The sequence below is a fragment of the Spermophilus citellus genome (assembly GCF_964194105.1).
Source record: "Spermophilus citellus genome assembly, chromosome: 3".
Classification (NCBI taxonomy): domain Eukaryota; kingdom Metazoa; phylum Chordata; class Mammalia; order Rodentia; family Sciuridae; genus Spermophilus; species Spermophilus citellus.
Genome location: NC_138184.1, coordinates 30,636,989 through 30,643,770, shown reverse-complemented (window position 1 = coordinate 30,643,770; position 6,782 = coordinate 30,636,989).

Here is a 6,782-nt window from a genome sequence, read left to right as displayed (position 1 = left end):
ACCTATTTGTCAAAGTAATTGCTGAAAAAAAAAATGTAGGGAGTCTGCAGAACAAATGAGATTCAAGTGTGTCACCCCTCTAAGAAGACTGTAATATAATTGCACCCCTTCCCCTATCTCAACCAGAGTGAGAGAGCATGGTAAGACCTCAAGCTGCCTGAAGTCTCCTCGATGGGACAGCTCCATGTCTTCTCCTTTGCCAAGCACAGTGTAGTGAATGTGTGTGGGAAAACAAAGAAGGGGCAGTGAAGGCCCATTATATTCTACACCAGAAGGCAAGAAGCATTGAAACTCCCTTCAGCAGCATTTCTTAGAAAACACTCTGGCCTGCAGCTTCTGGTTAGAGGGGTTGTGTCCTCCTCCAGGGATTTCCTCCTCTATCTCCTTGTTCTTTGCTTAGCTAACTTTGAATGACCCTTGAGAACAGTGTAAATGTCTGTTCCCCAAAGACACTGTTCACCAGGCCCTAACTTGCCACCCTCCTCCTGTGCTTGAGCCCCAGTCCACCTCTGTCTCCCACCTCTTGATGAAATACTCAACAGGGAAGAGACAGTGTCTTCCTGAGCCGTGTATTCCAGTAGTGAATGGAACAGCTTGGTAAATAAATGCCAAGCCCCTGAATGCAGCTAAAAACTCTGAGGAGTCTCTCTTCCTAACTGAGATCAAGAACTCTTAAGATTGTTTTTCCTGTGCTGGAAATTGAACCAGGGCCTCATGCATGCACTCTCACTGACCACACTCCCAGCCCTAGAAGGTTTTTTAAAATTTATTTTTAATTGACATATAGCAATTGCACATATCAATGGGTTACAGCGTGACATTTCAATACATGAATACAATGTGTAATAACTAGATGGGGTGATTGGCTTAGCTATCACTCTAGACTTTATTTCTTTGTACTGAGAACATTCAAAATCCTCTCTGCTAGCTATTTTGAAATATTCAATTACTTGCTTTCAACTGTTCTACTGAACATTAGATGTTTGTCCTCCTATCCAACTGCACCCCTATACCATTTAACCATCTTCTCTCCACCTGCCCCCAAACCCTTTGTAGGCTCTGCTGACGGCTATTCTGTTCTTCACTTCTATGGGATCAACGTTTTAGCTTCCGCATACATGTAAGTCTTTCTGTGCCTGACTTACTTCACTTAACATAATATCCTCTAGTTCTAAACATGTTGCTACAAGTAACAGAATTTTATTCTTTTTTGTGGTGATTAATATTTGTGTGTGTGTGTGTGTGATATGTTTCTTATCCATTCATCAGTTGAGGGACACTTAGGTTGTTTCCATTTCTTGGCTGTTATGAACATGAGAGTGAAGTTGTTTCTTTGACATACTGACTTCATTTCCTTTGGAAATAAACCAGGTAGTAGGATTATTAGATCATAGGACAGATCTAATTCTAGTATTTTGAGGAACATCCATATTGTTTTCCATAATAACTGTACAAATTTACATAATAACTGTACTAATTACAGTCAGTGGGAGTCCCCTTTCTCTGAACCCTCACCAGCTTTATAAATTATTATTATTATTATTATTATTATTATTATTATTATTATATTGTTATTTTATTTGTTTGTTTGTTTGGTATTGGGGATTGAACTCAGAGCCACATCCCCAGCCCTATTTTGTATTTTATTTAGAGACAGGTTTTCACTGAGTTGCTTAGCGCCTCGCTTTTGCAGAGGTTGGTTTTGAACTCATGATCTTCCTGTCTCAGCCTCCTGAGCCACTGGGATTACAGGCATGCACCACTGTGCCCTGATATTTTTTGTTTTTTTGATAACAACCATGGGGTGATATGGTATTTCATTGTGGGTTTGATTTGCATTATCCTGATGATCATGAATTGTGAACATTTTTCCTTATACTTGTTAGTCCTGTGTATATTTTCTTTTGAGAAATGTTTGTTTAGGTCATGTGCCCATTTTAAAATCAGATTAGGTAGAGTCTCTTTTTGATGCCATGTTTGAATTCCTTATATGTTCAGGATGTTAATTCCTCACTGAATGAACAGTTTGCAAATATTTTGTACTATTCTTCAATCTGTGTCCTTTTCTATGTGGAATCATTTTAGTCTGATGTAATCCCATTTGTCAGTTTTTGCTTTTGTGACCTATGTTTTTGGGGTCAAATTCAAAACTTTTGCCTAGACCAATGTCCTCAAGCATTTCCCCTGTTTTTTGTTTTGTTTTGTTTTTCCCCAGTAGTTTCAGGTCTTGCATTTAAGTCTTTGATCTATTCTGAGTTGAATTTTATATATGGCAAGACATAGATGTCTTAAGTTTATTTTTTTCAAATCAGTGATTAATAAAATTATTCAAAGAGTTAAGTCAGGGCTTGGCACAAAACAGGCCAACAATAAATTAGGTTATTATTATTATTACATCTTCTGAGAATCCCTACTTCTAATCTAATTCTTAGCATCCCTCCATATTTTCCCAATCTTAACCCTCTTCTGCCTTTAGCACATCCCATTTTACTACCACTCGCTTCCGTATTTCTTCCCTCTATTTAGCTCTTGGGTTGTCCTGTGTATGTAAAACTCTGTGTCCTCTGAGGTCTCTGGAGACCCTCACAGGGGAAGCCAGGGGTCTGAGGGAGCCAGGCAGGAAAAAGAGGGACTTTACTCTGTATCTTAATCAGAGGGTGCCACATTTTATTTGACCCACTTATTGTTTTTAAAATAATGAATTAGTTGCCAGGATTTAAAAATCAGGATTTCTGGCAACACGAGGTCCCAACTCCTATATGGTAATAAACAAGATGAGGGGCTAGGGTTGTAGTTCAGTGGTAGAGCTCTTGACTAACACGTGTGAGGCACTGGGTTCGATCCTCAGTACCACATAAAAATAAATAAATAAAATAAAGATATTGTGTCCATCTACAATTAAAAATATTTTTTTAAAAAAAGATGAAATAAAGCAGAAACCAAGATAGTCTTGTAGAGTATCTGTGCTCCAGTCTACCACAGAACCCACCACTCTCTATTACTCCCCCAACTGAGTTTGTTGAGGGTTAATTGCATAATATTCCCAAATTCCCCAGATGTTACTCTCCTATGGAAAGAGAAAAGAGAAATATTTCTTCTCTCTGTCTCAAACCAACGTGGAAAAATGACAGAGAAACCCAGGAGGTCATACATTTCATGAAAAAAAAGTGAGTGAATGTTTTCTTTTCTGTAGAAAAGTAAGGAAATCACCACAAAGTTAACATTTAAGCATGGAAGTGTCTGGTTCAGAAGAATACAGTACAAAAGGCCCCTCGGAAACCGATCTGAGTCTGGTCCTTCATTATCTTATTTGTTCTTTAAGATTTAAGATCTCTGGTCAAAGTGATAGAACCCCTTGAAACCTAAACAAACCCCAAACCCAAAAGTTCATTGCCCAATGGGTTTGGGTCCCATCTCTGCCTGTTTTCAAACTGAGGCACCCTGGACTAACTGGTGGCTTTTGTGATTGGAGAAGGAAGAACCCTCTTACTTCTTAGACAATGTCCTGGTTTCCCGCAGGACAAACACTAATAGTTGTGGGGTGGATAAACCACAGAATTCAATGTGCTTGGAGATGTGAACTATAATTGTGATTGGAAGTATACTTTTTTAAAAAAATAAAGGCATGATTTTATTGAGGTTGAATACATAGAATGTAATTGCTCACATGCAGTTTAAGGCAGTTTTGAACAAGAACAGCAAGGAAAACAAAATTGGGCAAAAACATTAAAATTGACTTAGAAAGTTTGGAGAGCCGGACGTGGTGGCGCATGCCGTAATCCCAGTGACTTGGGAGGCTGAGACAGGAAGTACTCAAGTTCATAGCCATCCTCAGCAATGGCAGGCACTAAGCAACTCAGTGAGATCCTATCTCTAAATAAAATACAAAATAGGGCTGGGGATATGGCTCAGTGGTCAAGTGCCCCTGAGTTCAATCCCCAGTACCCAAAGAAAAGAAATGGTAAATAGACATACAAAAAACTAATGACTTCTAAACAAAGAAGAAAAGAAGAAAACTAATGGACATTTAGAGTAAATCACAGAAAAGGTGACATTTGAAATGGGCAGGGAAGGATGCTGATTCTGAACTGTGTGTGAAGGTAGGAGGCTGTCTAGGCAGAAGAAAACTGGTTATGGACATAAAGTGGTCAATGTATTTGGATCTAGAATGGGAAGCTTTCTACAGTAATTGAGAAAAAGGATTGGGAGAGATAGGTTGAATTACCTTATAGGAGCCCTTACACCATATACTTAGCCTGGGGTTTCAGGACAGTAGTAATACTTCATTTTGTTTATTTATTTAATGTGGTGCTGGGGATCAAACCCAGTGCCTCACTCATGCTAGACAAGCTCTCTATCACTGAGCCACAGCCCCAGCCCTCAGGACAGTAATCCTTGTAGGAAGGTAAAGAGTGGACTGAAAGTTATTGAAGGAATGAACCCCAATCAGGCGGGTTCTAGGTGGAAGATGAGCACCTAAATTTAAGCAGCATTTGAAAAGTAGCAGGCTACTTCTAAGCAACCATATATGATCACTTCTCTGCCATTCTGTAACCTCAAAAGCTGAAAACCAAAAGGTGTTTGTTTGTTTGTTAAGTTTTCAGAAGATAGAGTTGGTAGAAAAACCTAAACTGATGTGAAGCTATTTATCATTTTTGTTCTCTCTCTTGGTGCATTAAAAGATGAGCACACTTCCAGAAGTAGTATCTATTGTCCCTCTCTTTGAAACTGGGCTAGCCTTGTCTTTGGTTTTGGCCAACAGAATATGGCAGAAATGATTCTGTGTAGTTTGAAGATTGGGACCTTAAGAAATCTGCAGCTTCTGCTTTTGCATTTATAAAAAGTTCCCTTTAATAGCCAACTCTGCAGAAGTCCCATATTCACAGAGAGAAAGGTTAGTCAGAAGGACTCTGAAGTACCTGAATGGGAGTGAAGCCTTTTTGGACTTTCTAGTCCTGCTTAGCCATGAGCTGAAAGCAGCTGAGTAAATGCCTCCAGTCAATACCAGATAGAGCTAAAGAACCTGCCAGCCAAGCTCAGCCCAAATTCCTGGTCACAGATTCCTGAGCAAATAAAGCACTCATTTTACACTACTCATTTTTTGGGAAAATTTGTTACATTGCAATAAACAGCCCAAATAGACTATCATTGATATATTTTAATTGCAGAAAATTTTAGTGTATTTGATTAGAGTGCTGCTCCAGACCCACTGTGGGTGCATGATATGTTATGTATACATTTTATCCTTCTAAGTTAAAGAAAAATCTGAATTCTGAAATCCATCTGGCCCCCAGGGTTTTTGGAAGGGATTATCCTTTGCATTATGAAAACAATTGTCTATACTTCCTTTTGTATTACACATTCACTAAGTTCAAGCATGTTGCCGGTCATTTCATGTATCTCTGATTTTCCCCCAAATGCATTAGCAGTTTCTCTAAGCTAGTAGCTCTCAAGCTTCACTTTGCATTAGTGTCTTTTGAAGGACTTATTCCCACACAGCTTCCTGGATCTATACTCAAAGGCTCCGATTCAGTGGGTCTGAGGTGAAGCCTGAAAACCTGTGTTTCTGGCAAGTTTCCAGGGTCACTGAAGTTGTAGGTCCAGGGACCAGACGTTGAGACCTACTGCTCTAGGAAGAGCCCTATATTTAATAGTTTTATTATGTTTACCCCCTAGCCCAAGGTGCTTATCCAGTGTACATGGATGGGATGGCTCCAAATGTTCATCTGTACCATGCTTCTGAAGCCCTTTACTCTCTGAGATCCACCTGGCTAGGCCCCAGACCTAAAAGAAACTAATTTCTTGTTTTACTAGTTTGTCTTTTGTGCTTCCTTTACTGTTGATTAAACATTGTGGATAAAATGTCTTTCTGATTTCTTTTTAACTTGTCTTGGACTAGATCAACGGGTATGTCTTCACTGAATTCAAAGCTCTTATTTGTGACCAAAGATTATTTCCTTTCCCTTTGGTTGGTTTCAGAAGTTTTGCAATCCGTTCACAAAACAAGAGGGGCCACAGACAAGACATCTTTTAGGCCGGAGTCCGTCCGTCTAAGCCTGTCGATTTTACGGATGGCACAACTGAGGCCCAGAAAAGTGAAGCTATTTGCTTTTTGACCTACCGCCAACAAATACAAGTACCTTGCCTGAGGCAGGTCTAATCTGACCTGCACAAGTCGCCACTCTGAGGCGTCCTCATCCCCTCCCCCATCCCCCAGGACAGTGCAGCCGATTTGTCACAGTAAACTTCATTTTGCACAAACCACACCTTTCAGACTTTTTTGGAAACATTTTCCCCCAAGGGTGATGGGTCGGTCACATTGATTCATCTTGAACCAGGAACCCCAAACATCTCTCCACTCCCATCTCCGGCCGGAGAGCGCCTGGAAGCGTCTTGCTCTCAAAAGCCAGCGATTAAGTTGGTTCCTCAAATTGTTCCCGACAGGAGGGGCAGGAAATAACACCGCGCTCCAGTGGCGGCCGCAGCGGGAGGGGGGGAAAGGGACTCCCAGGCAGTCCTGGCGGCCTCGCATCGATCTCGGGTCTAAGGTCCGACCGGGTCACAATTCCAGCCGCTCTTCCCCCAGTTCCAGTCACCACCCACCCCCTGCCTCCGTCATTCTTCAAAGGGTTGAGTCCCTGAAGGCCTGGGTTTCCCTGAGGGGCCCCGGATGCCCCCGGGTCCTGGCCAGGTGGAAAGAAACAGGTCAGCGGCCGCGGCCGCCCAAGGAAGGCGGATCCTGGCAGGCAGGAGCCTAGAGGGCAGGCGACGGGGACCCCGGC